Genomic DNA, 16,448 nt, shown 5'->3' on the forward strand with positions numbered 1-16,448 from the left:
CTATACAACCTACAGGCCTTCCTTTTATAGCCATTTTCCACTGCCTGTGAAGGTTCTAGACACTAAACTCTAATGCTTGAGGTAGATCAACCTCATATTATATTATTTTATTACACTTTGTCACATATAATTTGCTCAAGACGATTTACAATTTACATTTTCGAATGGCCCACTTCTAGAGACCATAATTAGAAATTTGTTGACCCAATGGGCTATTATAACTCCATTTCAGAATCCTTAGTTAAAGTTCTATAGAAAGTGATCTTCCAAGCATTTAATAGTTGAGGTTTGACCTCCTTTCGGAGTCATTTAGGCCTTAATCATTGAGCCTAAAGTTTGGATAGCCAAAATTCATACCAAAAATCTGTAATAACTACACTAATACATATGATATGACAATAAAACTCATGTGGCAAGCTGATATGTCTAAGATGAACCTCCACATAAGAGATTAGAATAATTTGAGCACATAAGACCATCTTACTAAAATTATCAAGCTTCCACAAACATCAACTTTTCACTAGAATATCCCTTATTGAACATACAAAACTAGAAATGGAAATTTTTTTTTGGGTGATACAAGATTTCCCTTACACCTAGGATGCTCCTACAACAAACTGTTTGAAAATGTGGATGGTATGGTTACTATGTAGGAACTCTAATCAAGTCTCACTAGATAAACAAATTGTATATTAACATTGGGTTTCATGCACCATTGTAGGAGTTTAGCATTGTTCTCAACTTTGTCATAGTATTCATCCCTATCTTCTTCAACTTTGGTGTGTTTGATGGCATATCGGTATTATTTTCCACTATGTGCTAGGTTTTTCCTTTCCTTGTAGGCAAATGGTTCTAATAGTTTCATATTTTTATGTTGGACAAATTTGGACATAGAAAGAACAAAACCTGAAATGTTTGGACTAAGTACAAGGACTGAAGAAAAAAAAAATTCAAACCAAAAAGGACCCACTCACAAATCAATTTTCTCACTAATGTTCAACTCACCATTTAACTTGTTTTCACTATGTTTGATGTTTAGTTTGGAAGACACGGTGTATACAATAGTAAAAGATAATCCAACTAGGGACAAAGAAACTTGGTGGACAAATGTAAGGCAAGTGATAGTTTAGTTTAGTACAAGTAAGAAAAATTCAAACACTCATTTCTAAGGCCAAATGGTTTCAATATGCTATTCACAGGGCCACATCTTGGTCTCTCTTGGTTCTAGTGTGATATTTCTCTCTCAATCTAAGAGGTGAGTCAATACAAGAATTGATTGACAAACTTAAATGTCAAAGAACCTTCAAGGTATGGCAAATAGAAGCCCCCTTTCTATGGCGTCAACAACTCTTGGCAATGAAGTCCAAGTAGCCTTATGCCTATACCAGGGGAGCACAATGGTGAGTACCTTTAGAGGATTTTGTTTCCTCTTGCACTGATTAAACTTATGTATAAATACACTCATAGAAATTGCACACCATGGATAAAAGGGTGGCTACTAATTAGTTCATAATGAGATTCGTGATGTCCCACAGCCCCCCCCCCCCCCTCCCCCCACCCCCAATCAGTTTGTACTTATGCGACTCACTTAAGAGTCTAGTTGACCATGACGATATCATAGGAAATTTTTTCTACCTCTAGCTACCATCAACACACCTCACATGAGCTTGGGGGGATGAGAAAATATTTTCCTTACTATTCATTTATATTCTGACCAGAGGGATTTACTAGTTTGAGCTCTCTCTCCAATGGGGATATGGATTTCCCAAAGGATAGAACTCTCTAGAAGCACTCCTAGAGTTGTTGCAGATTGTCTTGCTAACAACTTCCGCTACATGCATCACTTAATTAATGGTTTGCAATAAATTAAATGAGCACAAGGTGTTGTTGAAAAACACTCCTTCAAACACATAAGACAATTTTTTATTCCTAATTTGAAGCTTTAAGTTCACTAATTATGCTTGAAGGCACTTGTGTTTGAGATGTAAGGTTCTTTCCAGCTTGACAATGCACACATGCTTGAAAAAAAATCGTCAAATATTTGAAATTAGGGGGAACAAGAACAAATTCCTTTAAGTTATTCAAAATTGAGTGTGTTCATTTGAAACACTGAGTCCAAATGTGTCATTTTCCATTTTTTCTTTGTCCCTTAAGCACTCAAGATTTAATGAAAGTATTTTAAACTAAATCAAAATATTTCATTGCATTCCATTTTTATCTTTAGGCATTCAAGAGTGTATTTTTTATTAAGTCTTAAACATGCATTCCAAGGAAGTGTCTTAATTCCTCAAGGCATTTAAGATTGGATGAAAAAATTTAGCCTTAAGTCATTCAAGATTTTGTTTGGATCGCAAGATCATTTGCAACATTCATTCAAAGACAATTGATTAATCATATACGTTCATTCTATTTCCTAAGTCTAAAGTCCTCCAAATCTATTAGCTACAAGAAATTTGGTTAGTAACTCTATAAATAAAATACTCAAACCAGACAAATCAATTGAAAATGTGTTTAAATTAGCTAAAATGCAGAAATTGCACAAATGCCAAAAGCCAGGCAAAGACGCCAAGCTTCGTAGATGAAAAAAAATGAAAAATGTAATTGACAAAAGGACCAAAATAGCTACTGATACCTAATACTTCTATTGAATGATGCAGATGACATAAAGAACTCATAGACATCAAACAATGGAGATGCCAAACTATGTAAATGACATTCTAAAAACTATGTAGACGAAAGTGTTAAATAACAAGCTTTACAATAGAAAACTAATGTAACAAAAGATTTTTTTTCCTAGATTTATTGTGTGAATGTGAACTTCTGCTAAAGACCTGAATCTAATACTATCAAAAACACTAAAAAAGCAATAAAAACTATAAAACCCCTTATGTTTGTTATGACACTCAAAAAGGATAGTTTATGATTAGAGATGACAATTCAGAGATGCTAAAATTTGTAGATGACACAACAAATTAAGGTCACATGTAAAACTTCACTTGTGTGGAGGGAAGGCATAGACACCAAACCGAGAAGATGCCAAAATGTGCAGACAACAATTCATCTATGAAGAAAACACTTTGTATAAGTTGAGACGCCAAAGCACAATTCTCCCATAAAGTGACAAGTTTTTAATCAAATTTTTAATGGGAAAAAGGATGTGGATCCCACCAAGCACGCCAAAATACATACATGAAAAACATACCTATTGGAAGCACACTTAAACAAGGAAAATGTTAGTTGTACAAGTATATCAATATCAAATTTAATCAAAAAACTAACAAACTTGAGTTTTACTAACCTAAATGCAACCAAAATAAAGAGTCCCACACAACCTTAAAGCAGCTCAACAAGTGCATCCAAAGGAATTTTTGGCATGCTCAAGATTTAGAGATGTGAATGTGCTCTCCCCAAACACAACTATGATGAATCCCAATATCGATAAATGATATAAAATGTGGATGAAACGATGCTAAAAATGATCAAGAATGCTTCAAGAGATGGCTATGGAAGTAACCATTATTGAGAGCATTCAAAGGATAATGGAAATGGTTGCAAGAAGAAGAAAAAAAAGATTACCAATGGAAAGAGATGAATCTAAAACAACTACCAAAGGTTAGCACAATACATAAAAATATCTAAAAACTCTATCACTAAACTAGCATGATAACAATGAAAATGAGGGAGATGAGAAATGCTTGAGACAAGGGTCTTATTTATAGGCTTGAGGAAGACCTTGAGGAGGTAGCATCTATGTGGAATCCACATAGGTAACACAAGGGAGAGATGTGGCTAAAGGAAAATCCATGAAAAAGTCAAAAGAAGCCTTTACAGTTTGAGTGGCTCAAGGTTTGCTCACATGTTTGTGAGAAACCTTAGGGAAAGGAGTAGGGGACAAAGGTGTAAGAATCTGTTTGGATAATTTAAGGAAGGTGGGTGGCCTTTTTGGGATGAGTTGCTCACACATGTGTGAGCAACCACTTAGGGGCTAAAAGGGGATTAAAATGTATTTTATCTAATTATGTGGGATTAACTAGTGGTAGGCTTAAGAGTGATGAAAGTGATGGGTAGTAGACTAGGCTTTAGGTAGGATTTAGGATTTAATTTAATAGTGTGTTTAGGGGGGTGTATTTGAATTTAATTTGAATACTTTAAGGAAATTAATATATTTAATTAAATAAATTAAACTAAATAGGTAGAATAATGTAACAAATATAATTGATCATTAAACAATTAATTAAGGTGTTACATGATATATTAAATTAATTAATATATTGTTTGGGACAATTTTAAGCATCTACACACCTACCTACAAAAGAAAGGGAAAAAAATAGAATGTCGATACAAAGCTTTGTGAAAAGAACATAGTATTTCTACCTTATCATGCAACAATAATGGAGTGTAAAAAAAAAATGCAAGAAATGATTATAGGTTGCACATACACAATTGAGATATGATATCAACATGGAGAGATAGCATAGATTGTCAACCTGTAATCTCATGATCATGTGTTCTAAAGTACATTGAAACGAATGCCTCAAAGGAAGAAAAACAATCAGAGAGTTGCACTAATATGTTAGCAACAATATCAGCATCCCAACAAGATGATAGTCCAACCCTTGCAACATATCAAAAATTCATGATAGAAATTATTGTCAAATGAGATATAGGGGTACAAGAGACATGTAACATGCTTCAAAAACTACCCCTTGTCATTTGAAGTTGTCCTTTTCCAACTTTAAAACATTGGCCGAAAAGTGTTCCAATGAATAACCAAAGATACAAGTGAAAGACAAATGCAATCTACCTACTTACAAATGTACATTGAACACCCTATAGAACTCGAGGTGACAATATTGCTCGAATCTACAAACACATGTTCAGCAAAGCATAGATAATGCAAGTTGAAGGAGAGGCAGATAAGAGCCATTATCAATATCTATCCAAAGTTGTACAACATCCCAGATGAGGACTCATATCAATTTGAGTTGTTCTGTTGGAGCAAATTACTTTTATACAAATAGTATTATAACATAGGGACTAAAATCGTATTTAGTAGTGATTCACTAATTGCAAACTAGAGAAGATGTCTACAAGTGGATATGAAGTATTGCATGTTGTTTGTGTTACCCAAGAGGAAGCAATCTCAGAATATAAGAGTGAGAATGGTAAAGAAATAAAATAAATGGTAGAGCTAAATGAATGGAAATTATTTTCACGGATGGGGATCTCAAGTAGTTGTATTTGCCTAGATGAACTTGAAATGCCTAGTAGGCATGATTTTGACAAGATCAATAAATGGGATCAAAATGAGATGCATGAGCATTTACATGCTACAAGAACCCAATTTATAAATTTGAGAAAGAAAAATGGAAGCGATGGGAGTTGCTTATCTACCCTTGACACACCATAATATATGATGTCACAACAATAGGAGGGTGTGCTCATGAAAACAAAAACCCATAATAAGTGTTCCTTTAACCAACCATTATACATGATCATCCATGGAACGATAGGTACAAGAAAGTATTACTTGATAGCTTGCATAAGAAATGCACTCAATAATGAGATGCAAGGGGGGAAATGCAAGTTCTCACACTGCCCCTATGAGTGTCTTTGCATTCAACATACAAGCAACAAATATACATTCAGTGATCAAAATTCCTATTAGCAAGCATTGACAATGTTTTAGGAGGAACTATAGGACATAAGATTCATTCTAATGGATGAACTGAGCTTTGTAGGGCCAAAACTATTACTAAAAAGTTGATAGTAGAAGAGGCAAGCATTCCCTCACAATCAACATATGTACTTTGGTGGGATGTTCATAATCCTTGTCAGTGACTTAACACAATTACCACTTGTACTATACAAGCTTATTTATGAATTATACTCAATTGCAAGAACATCATGGGAACAATTCATGACACTAATCACCTTAAAGACTATATATCAACAAAAAGATGAAACTTTAGAATGAGGACAATTTCAACAGTTGTTAAAGAATATTAGAGAAGCTGAATGAAGGTAGGAAGATTAGGAACTCTTAATGACATGCACAAACACACAAATGACATCAAATGTAAAAGAAAATTTTGACAAGTCAATGCACCTATTTTCTACTAATGACCTAGTTAGACATCATCATAGGAAAATGTTGAAATTGTTAAACTATCCAATTGCACTAAGTGTGGTAACAAGTACTAGAAGCACACTAGACAAAGTCAATATTGATGAATGACTTGAGAAGAAGATCCTACTTTGTGAAGACCAACACATCATGTTGACAACAAACATATGAATGCAAGTAGGGTTGGTAAATGGAGCTCTCAACAAAATAGTTCATATTGCTTACAACTCTGGGTCTAACCCACCAGATAATAAGGATGGTGTAGCGAGGATTGACTACAATCCACTATGGAATGAAGAAGACCCCACGATTGTGGCAATCATTCCCATGTCACTAGATAGTCGAAGGCAAATACCACTCGTCATGGCATGGGCTATAACAATCCATAAAATTCCAAGGCCTAACAATACAAAAAGCAACTATCGACATTGGCAGAATAGAGAGACAAAGCTTGACATTCACAACTATATAAAAGAGTCAAATCATTAAACAACATTTGCATTCTACTAAAGTTATTCGACATGTACTAAAAAATGCATACTAATCCACACACGAATCTAAGAAAAAAAGAGGAAGACCAATTGAAGAAACTTACTTTGAAATAAAGCAAAGACTAAAAATTCAAGTCAATTGTCTTACAAAATAATTGGATTCACCTCTTGTTCACTATATCTTTCACTCAAACAGAAAGAATAAAGAAATAAATGCACATTCCTATTTATTATTTAATTCTATTTAAATAATAATAATATAATAATAAATATATTTCACTATTGACTAAAACATTGCACTTTTTTTTTGGGGCTACAAATGGTACTCTTACATATTGTACATTATGTATAGCTTGTGGCCTACAGAAAGATTCATTCCTATAACCATTTTCAGCTACGGAAATCGAAGATTATAATCTGTATATCTCGGATGATAATCAGATCATTTGTCTTACTAATTTCTGAGAACTGACTGAACACTTGTTCAGAAGTGTAAAACCTGTAAATGGCATTCTAATTTATATTTAGACTCTTCAAAAATTACAAATTTGAAACTGTCAGTCCTTTTACCATGTTGAAGATTAAGTTATTATTGTGATTGCACACCCTTTCAACAACTCTCTCGAGAATTTGTAAGCCATTAAAGAGAATTCGCATATACTCAGTTGTGGTTGGAGTAGCTTGATTAAAAATGCGCATTTCCAGCTCGTCGGTTATGATCGTACAATGTCTTTGTCTGTGATTTCGATTCGCAATCTCAAAGTGACAGCATTATGCAGAGAGGGCCAGTTGAAGGAAGCGCTGCACATTCTACTTACCACCTACAATCCCCCTCGAGACACTTCTACATATCTTCAACTATTGCAAACATGCATTGCTCAGAATGCGATTTTACAAGGTAAACAAATCCACTCTCTCGTCATCCAAAGGGGATTTTCATTTGCTAAATGTAGATTTATTCAAACTAAGCTTGTCAACATGTATGTCAAGTGCGAAAATTTGGCCGATGCTCGGAAAGCATTTGACAACATGAAAGAACGAGACGGATTCTCATGGAATGCGATCATTGCAGCTTACAGAAGACATGGGTTTCCTCGCGAGGCATTGGCATTGTTTCACCAAATGCAACGAACAGGTGTTCAACCGGATCGGTTCACTTTTGCCAGCATACTCCCTGCCTGTGCCAAAATTAGAGCCCTGGAACAGGGTATTAACATGCATGGAAGCATAATTGAAAGGGGTTTTTTGTCAGATGTAGTAGTTGTAAATGCCCTGGTAGATATGTATGCGAAATGTGGAACAATATACAAGGCACGTGAACTGTTTGACAAAATACCCCATAGAAATGAGGTTTCTTGGAATGCGATGATTGCAGGATACACACAAAATGGTTTTCTCGACGAGGCTTTAAGGCTTTTCAATGAAATGCCTCGTCCGGATATCATCTCATGGAATGCCATGGTTGCAGGATATGTACAAAATGGGTTTGTTGAAAACGCTTTGGATGCCTTTAAACAAATGCACGCGGCTGATTTAACCCCGAATGCCACAACCTTTTCCAGCATTCTCTCAGCCTGTGCCGAAATGGAAGGTTTAGTACAAGGGATGAAAATCCATCAATCAATAATTGAAAATGGAATTTTATCAGAAATCGTAGTTGTTAATGCTCTGATAGACTTGTATGTAAAATCTGGAAGCATACCCAAGGCTCGTGTGCTGTTTGACAAAATGCCTCGAAAGGATGTTGTCACATGGACTGCAATGATTGCAGGATATGCACAAAATGGTTTTCTTGAAAAAGCCCTGGAACTTTTCAAGCAAATGCGTTCGGCAGGGGTTAAGCCAGATCCCACAACCTTTGCCAGCATTCTCCCAGCCTGTGCCAAACTGGGATCTTTAGAACCGGGCATGGATATTCATAAAAGCATGATCGAGAATGGATATATGTCTGATGTCGTACTTGTTAGTATCATGGTAGACATGTATGCAAAGTGTGGAAGCATACAGAAGGCATCCAAGGTATTTGACAAAATGCAGGAACGAAACATTGTCTCATGGAATACTATGATTGCAGGATATGCACAAAATGGGTTTTCTGAAAAAGCCTTGCAAACTTTTAAGAAAATGCAATCAGAAAGTTTAAAGCCGGACTCCACAACCTTTGTCAGCATCCTCCCGGCCTGTGCCAAACTAGGATCCTTAGAACAGGGTATGGACATCCACCAAAGCATAATTGAAAATGAATATATGGCAGATGTTGTAGTTGCAAATGCCCTTATAGACATGTATGCAAAATGTGGAAGCATTCACAAGGCACGCGAATTATTTAACAAAACACCTCAGAGAAATGTTATCTCGTGGAATGCCATGGTGGCAGGATATGCACAAAATGGATTTTGCATTGATGCTCTCAAACTCTTTGAACAAATGAAGCAGTCAGGAGCATATCCTGATCATGTAAGTTTTGCTTGTGTTTTATTTGCATGCAGCCATGCAGGTTTAGTAGACGAAGGATGTAAATATTTTAATAGCATGAGTGACAGTTCTTGCATTATACCCACGATTGATCATTACGTGCGCATGGTTGATGTCCTTTGCCGTGCTGGCTATCTTGAGGAAACTCTAAACTTTATCATCAAAATGCCAGTTAAGCCTACGGTGGTAGTTTGGACAAGTTTGCTTGGCTCCTGTAGACTGCATAAGAATATAACGCTAGGAGAATTTGCAGCAAGTCTTCTCCTTGAGCTGGACCCTAATAATCCTGCAACTTATATCCTTTTATCAAACATTCATGCAGACTCGGGCAGGTGGGGTGATGTTCAAATGATAAGGAGATTGATGAAAAACCGAGAAATAAAAAAGATACCAGGATGTAGCTGGATTGAAGACCAAAAAATGTTACATGCTTTTTGTGTAGGAGATAGATCACACCCACAGACACACGAAATCTATACAAAGTTGGAGAAATTGTCTTGGGAGATGAAGGTGGAAGGGTATTTGCAAGATTCAAATCTTCTACAGAATGATGTGGAGGAGGAGGAGAAAGAATTATTCATCTATCACCATAGTGAGAAGTTAGCAATTGCTTTTGGGTTGTTAAACACACCTCCTGGAACAACTATTAGGGTTGTCAAAAACCTTCGAGTCTGTGTTAACTGCCACACTGCAACCAAGTTAATCTCCAAGATTGTTGGAAGAATAATTGTTGTGAGAGATGCGAACCGGTTCCACCATTTCAAGCAAGGACAATGTTCTTGCGGAGATTATTGGTGATGCCAAGTAAAGAAATCTGTAAACATAGGCTTGCACAATACCAATGTGCTTCCTATCAGATCAGCACCGATAAAGAAAGGGCCAGGCTTAATTTCCATTTTCTAGAAATTCAGTATTCTAAGAATTTGAAGATTTTAAAAAATACTGATGGCTTTCTGAAACAGGTTTATTGCATGCAATATACATCACCGCCCATATATATGGATGGGGTATTTGGGAAATCCCTGTTTTATGTTACTATGGATGACTTGTGGCATTCAGCAATTAGCAGCAAACGGGAGGTGCAGAATGAGATAAACAAAATTAAAATCATTGCCTGAAGGAAATGGAAAGACGCTTGACTGTCGGGGAATATTACGCACTTCATGATCAGATCAACACTTGGAGATGATGGGAAGAGGATCTTTTCATAGTTCTTTACTCCACTCTTTGTCCATTATAGAACGGCTGAAGGAGAGTGGGAAAGAAAAACAAGCTTAATGCTTGAAGGATATAGAAAGATGCTTGGTGGTCTTAGATGTGAAACGAAGTCACCAACAGTCCATTGCTTGGAGATGATGGAGAGAGAAACATCTTTTCATGGTTCTGTACTCCAAACTGTGTTATTGTGTATGCCAAATTAGGTATGCAAATGTATATATATGGCAGTGCGATTTTGTTCATTCATGATGACATGTATCTACTGTTGCCTCACATCCTTCTGGTTTCTAAGAGAGCTAATAGGCTAGTTTAATTTTAAGTGGATTTCAATTTGGTTTTATTTAGAAATTTATGTGCATGATCAAAAGAATTTTTTTTTATCATAGTGCATCTGTTAATATAGGAATGGTACATTAAAAATCTCTGACACAAAAGGAGTTGGGGATATGCCTATTCTCCCAGCTACAGACTCAATACAAGCATTATGCCACAAAATTCTATTAAATCTCCAAACTGAAAAACTTAATGTAAATCATGTGAATACTTGCAATATCAAGCAAATTACAAATTACAGAAATATGGCTTCAAATCTGCATTCTTTGTCAGACTCCCCATATTCTCTTCTTTCTTTACACTTTTGTTCTTCTCTGCTCTGCAAACCCCAATTCATAATTGCACTCATTTCCTACTCATTCATTTCATCTCTTCTCTTATTCTGCTCTATTTTGTATGTTTTCCTTGCTTGCGCTCCTTATTTCACTTTTTCTGCCAAGCACTCTCTTTTGACAAAATCCCTCCTTTGAATCTTCCACTGATTCAGTTTTAAATTGTTATTTGGTGTTACTCATCTCTTTCTTCTCACACCCACACAGTCCTCCTTGCTCTGCAAACTCTCTTACACTGAACTAGAATCTTGCGATGCCTTCCTCATTTTCCTTGCTGCCTTTCTTACTTCATGGACTATTAATCACCTTCAAATCTGCAATATTTCTTAAATGAAATTAATCCTGGTGCTCACTAAATATTGCTATGTGCCCTTTCAATCATTCTCTTTTCTTATGGCCTTAATCTGCAACATAATTATTTTATTCCTATTTTAGCGCTCTCTGTCATTCTGTCCCATAATCCCAAATGTATGTCATTTAAAATAAACCCAATGCCATTTCATGTGCATCCTTATCCTGCTTTCCTCTACTTTCTAGTCTTTTATGCATACCTATTCCTTTCATATGCAACGTTTTGTCCTCTTTATGTTATATTCTTCAGCTTCTTATGTAAATTCCTCCACGTCTTTTTCTGTCTTTTTATTCTTTGCCTCTTCAAATCCTTGAGTTTTTTTTAATGGATTCATTTTCATTAGCCTATCCTTTCAAGTCAATATTCTTGCAACTATTTATTAATGCTTCATCTTCAACTACCATGTCATCAGTAGAGTAAACTTTAAAAGATCGGACATTTGGCAATACAGATTTCTCGTTTCCTTGTGATGCTTCTACATCAGACATACTGGGTTGGAAACTTATGAGCAGTGCTCATCAAATGGAGTTGGGTAATAGAATCATCCTTTGAGATTGTGAACAATCTACAATAAACTCCATCGCTGTGACAAATGCACAAGAAATCTTCTTTTTTTCTTTTCTTTCACCATCTTGCTGGCACAACTGTCATCTTTCTCCAGAAACTCTGCTGACTACTCTTCTTTACTCTTGCAATTTGCATCCACCATTTACCGCCCTCCACAATGTTCTTTCTCCTCTTCTCTTCGCCTTTGTGGAATCTACCCCCCTATAAACTTACTACCTCCACCAAAATCTTCCTGCCTGCTCATCCACACAAGTCGGTATAAACAAATATATGTAAATTAATGGTTTTCATAACTTCTTCTTCAGAGTCCTTCACCTTTACCAACTTTCCTTCACCTACATCAAAATCTGTTGCATCCTTATATAAATATACACTTACTATTCCATTCTATTTTTCGCACTTCAACTCTTATAATCTCAAATGAATTGAACTTAAAACTCTCAAGTTTTACCTTACTGGTACTTTTTCGGGGTCTAGTAAAGTTAGGAACAATAGAGGGATCAAAGTAATTGCAGAAAAGATTAAGAAAAAGGTCAACAAATGGGAAGGATAGGAGAAGGATGAAACTTTAAGGCCCGTAGTTTCTAGCAAAGATGCTTATTCTAATTGTATATTCAACAATTGAAGATCCACTAACAATAGAGAAGCATGTGAAACGACCAGAGCACAAAAATTGGCCAGTACCATTGAGGATTACCAAGCCATCTATGTTCCCCAAACTATTAAAGTGCTTCCCAAATAAGGAATTTTTAATATAAGATGAATTATGTTGAAGGTGTTCACTTTGCGTGTCCGCTTATTGATTCATCTTACAATCTTAATAAATGTCATTTCTAAGGGAATATGTGCAGCTAAGGTGAACAATGAAGTTACCAATCAAACGGGAATATGTGCACCTAGGGTGAACAATGAATTTACCAATCAAAAGACTTCCACCAAGAAAGGAAAATCTTCTTATTTTTTATCATACACCGGCCATAGACCCCCAAATGGAAGTACTGATGTTTGGAACTGCATATAGGAAGACGTGCAGTTCATCAAAAAACCCTTATAGTAAATACTTTGTGTATTCCTATGCACTAATATCCAATACTGCCCTAAGAAAGTGGAAGTGGTCAATTCTTAGTCCTGTGAGTTTCTTGTCTAAACTGTGCACCATAATTTTATAGAACCTATTATGAGAAATATTGCACCCCTACAATTCTGAACTAGAAGTTAAAGAGAATGTCATGGTTTAAGGCCTAAAAGTCACAAGGAAGATAATTGAAATCTAGAAGCCCATAGTTTGGACCAACCTGGAGAGCGTCAGTAGAAGGAAATATTGTGTCTCATGAACTCATAATGGGATATTAAATACTAGCAAAAATAGATAAATATATTATTATTATAACTGGTAACGAAGGTAACTATATCAATGTTTTTTCATATATCTAGGGTGAGAGAATAGGAGTTGGAAGTTGAATCTAAGGGATAGGAAGTTGGAAAGCAAATATTTTATTATAATTCTTAGAAAATTTGTATATATACTTATTTACTTTTAATCTATTGTGAAGCTCTAAGAGAAAGGAATTAGTTAATCTATTTAGAAAATATCAAACAAATGGAAGTGCAAGATTATTGGATTACAAACGCCTGCGTGCAGTACATATTCTGATTTAATTTGAATTCAAGTATAGCTTTTCAGGGCAGGATTCATATTCAACCATGGCAGTGCTCTTTCTATCTGATACACCCATATCTTCTTTTGTTGAATACATATTGTACGTTTTTCATTTGCATTAATACACGTTACTGATACATTATGTACATTGGACAGAGTTGCAGATGAACAGAAATTTTGAGTACCTCTGAAACCCTCGAGTTTGAACAAGATCATTGGTTCTAATTTGCTGCCCTTGTGAAAGATCAGAGGATTTGTGGCATACATCCCATGTAGTTATATTTTTGTCCTGATTAATCGGCATTGCTGCTATGGTCTTTTGGGATAGGCCATGTAACCTTCACATCTTAACATTGGAAGTTTTATGGTACACTTTCTCTATTAAAGATTTGATGAACTTTATATTGATTAATACCATTTTTATGAAGGAGAGCTTGCACGCGTCCAGTATCCAATCATTAAATTGAATATCTTAAAAAATTGTTGGGTTGATATTGTCCTGGCAAAGGTTGTTGAATCAGCTTTACACATGCTTTCATTTGCTTGAGATTTTGTAAACCCTCTTCAGCTGCTATGTTTATGACTTCATATTTTGCATGCATGTATTCGATAGAAATTTTTAGTGTGATATCGTATACACACATATCTAGCAAACATTTCTATCACAGCATTTGACAAAAAAATCACTTTCCATTATCCTCTGATGGATGTCTGTGCCCTTTTCGAAGGTTCCTATGTTATAACAGGGTTCCATTTTATCACATGCCAACAGGATGCTGGCAAAGGTTAATGAAACAGTGTTTAATGCATGTTTACATTAGCTTGAAAGTTTCAAAAGCCTTCTTAACAAATTCATTTCAATCTTGTACATAAGACAGTTACTGTTGTTTTCTATTGTCTATTTCATTCACTTCAATAATAGTGTGTGTCAAAGGGCCCTTGGTCTACCGGTGAAGTTGAAAGGCTTACAAAGAGCCCACCACGGATCAAGTCTTGCTGAGTGCATCCGACATCTAAAAGGGATGAGGCCAGGATCATGTCCCGGGCGAATTTGACAGAATGGAAAAAGCTGAATCTCCATCAAAAAAAATAATAATAGTCTGCAAATGGTAATAATAAAGATCTATTGGAAAATTATTTCCAATGTATGAGGGAAAGTTAGAAGTGTGATGTTGCCACTAGAAGTCAAGAGAAAAATATTGGTTCTTAATTTTTGTGTGTGACAATTGTAAATCTTAAAGTTTAATTATTTTTAAATTAATTGTTATTAATTTAATAACTAAAAATAGATTTTTATATCCCTTATAAATTTTGAAATGTTTTATATATAAAGAAAAAGAAAAAGAAAACAGATATTATTTTGCATAGACAAAAAAATAAATATAGAAACATTATATTCTTATCTATATTTTAATTTTATTATTTTATAACTCATGATTAATTTTAAAAATAAAAAGTAGAAATTCTATTTATTACGCCGAGAGGCGTTCTATACAATGGCAGCACAAATGCCCAGCACGGGAATATGCCAAGATTCCTTGTCAATAAAAAAGAATTGGGAGCAGTTACAAACTTCCAAATTAAATATTAAAAAAGAATTCCTGAAATAATAGCTGGCCGAAATAATAGGAAGCCAAATGGAGGCCGAAATAATAGGCTCGAAAAAGTAGGGCCCGAAAAAGTAGGACCCGAAAAAATAGGGCCCGAAAAAATTGGGGCAAAATAATTTCAATATGATTTTTTTTTTTGTTAAATATAATTTTGCATGCACATTCATGCTTTTTTTTTGCGGGGAGTGGGAGAATTTGAAACAAATTCGTGGAATGTGAAGAGACGTCTGTTGGGGGATACGAGGAGCCTCTCAGAAGTTATAAAACCAAGGCTCCTCATTTCATTTTCATTTTATGTTTTTGTAAGAAGGAAGAGGTGGAGGTTATTGGAGGATTAGATTGGAGTTTTTGAATATGAGTAAATTGAAGTTTTGGAGTAACATTTTTGCAAGTGAGATTTCTATTTTTTATTTACATTTTCATTTAGATTTAGATGTAGAAGTAAATTGAAATTCAAAATTAGTTATAATATTCTACTTTGATTTATATTTCAATTTTAATTAATTTCATTTAGATTTAGAATTCTGTTCATATGACCGAAATTGAGGCCACTGGAGGACTTGTGCAGAGTTTTTCTTGGAGATAAGCATGTGGGTACTGAATCAAGGCACATTAGGCCTCTTGGAGATGTAATTGCGGTGACTTCCATGGCTTTTTGAATCGAATAGGGAAATCTAAACAATCTCAGATCTGAAATTCTTTTTTTCCTTTTCAGCCGAAGACAGAACAAAGATTGCTTGCAAGAAATTTTGCAGAGTTTAAGATTTGATTGCTTATGGCCGACTATTCTTGGTAACTGATATTTCTATTGTATATTCCCGTGCCCAGCACGGGAAGTTTTAATCTATACAATTTATTTTGTGCATTTAGTGCACAAACTAAAGAATGCATATGCAATCAATTTTTTTATCAATCTTTATGATAGCTTTTTTTCTAAAATAGAAAATAGAAATTATTCTTTTATGTATGTAGAAAAAAATTAGAAAGATTTTATGTATGTAAAAAATTAAAAGAATTCTATATACATCTAGATTTATTGAAAAGAATTCTATTTACATCTAGATATTTTGATTGAAATAACCATAATGTAAAAACAAAATATAAAATAGAAATGTTAATATATGTATGTAGAAAAAATTAGAAAGATTGCATGCATCTAAAAAAATTCTATTTACATCTAGATTTTTTTAGAATGGAAAAAAATGGATAATAGAAATATCAGTTGCATGTTTGTAGAAATAAATTAGAAAAACATGTATCTAGAAATTAAAAAGATTCTATAT

The 16,448-nt window shown here is 34.8% G+C and overlaps 1 pseudogene across 1 annotated transcript; it reads left to right on the forward strand.

The window, feature by feature from the left end:
* Positions 1-7,047: 7,047 nt before the first annotated feature.
* On the forward strand, positions 7,048-13,982 carry LOC149529054 (pentatricopeptide repeat-containing protein At2g22070 pseudogene; annotated as a pseudogene). The gene is made up of 2 exons (XR_016358983.1): positions 7,048-10,514; positions 13,712-13,982. The product of XR_016358983.1 is annotated as a pentatricopeptide repeat-containing protein At2g22070 pseudogene (transcript).
* Positions 13,983-16,448: the final 2,466 nt, after the last annotated feature.

This window comes from Cupressus sempervirens, chromosome 11 (genome assembly GCF_028749045.1).
Source record: "Cupressus sempervirens isolate cs-2001-9-10 chromosome 11, ASM2874904v1, whole genome shotgun sequence".
Taxonomy (NCBI): Eukaryota; Viridiplantae; Streptophyta; class Pinopsida; order Cupressales; family Cupressaceae; genus Cupressus; species Cupressus sempervirens.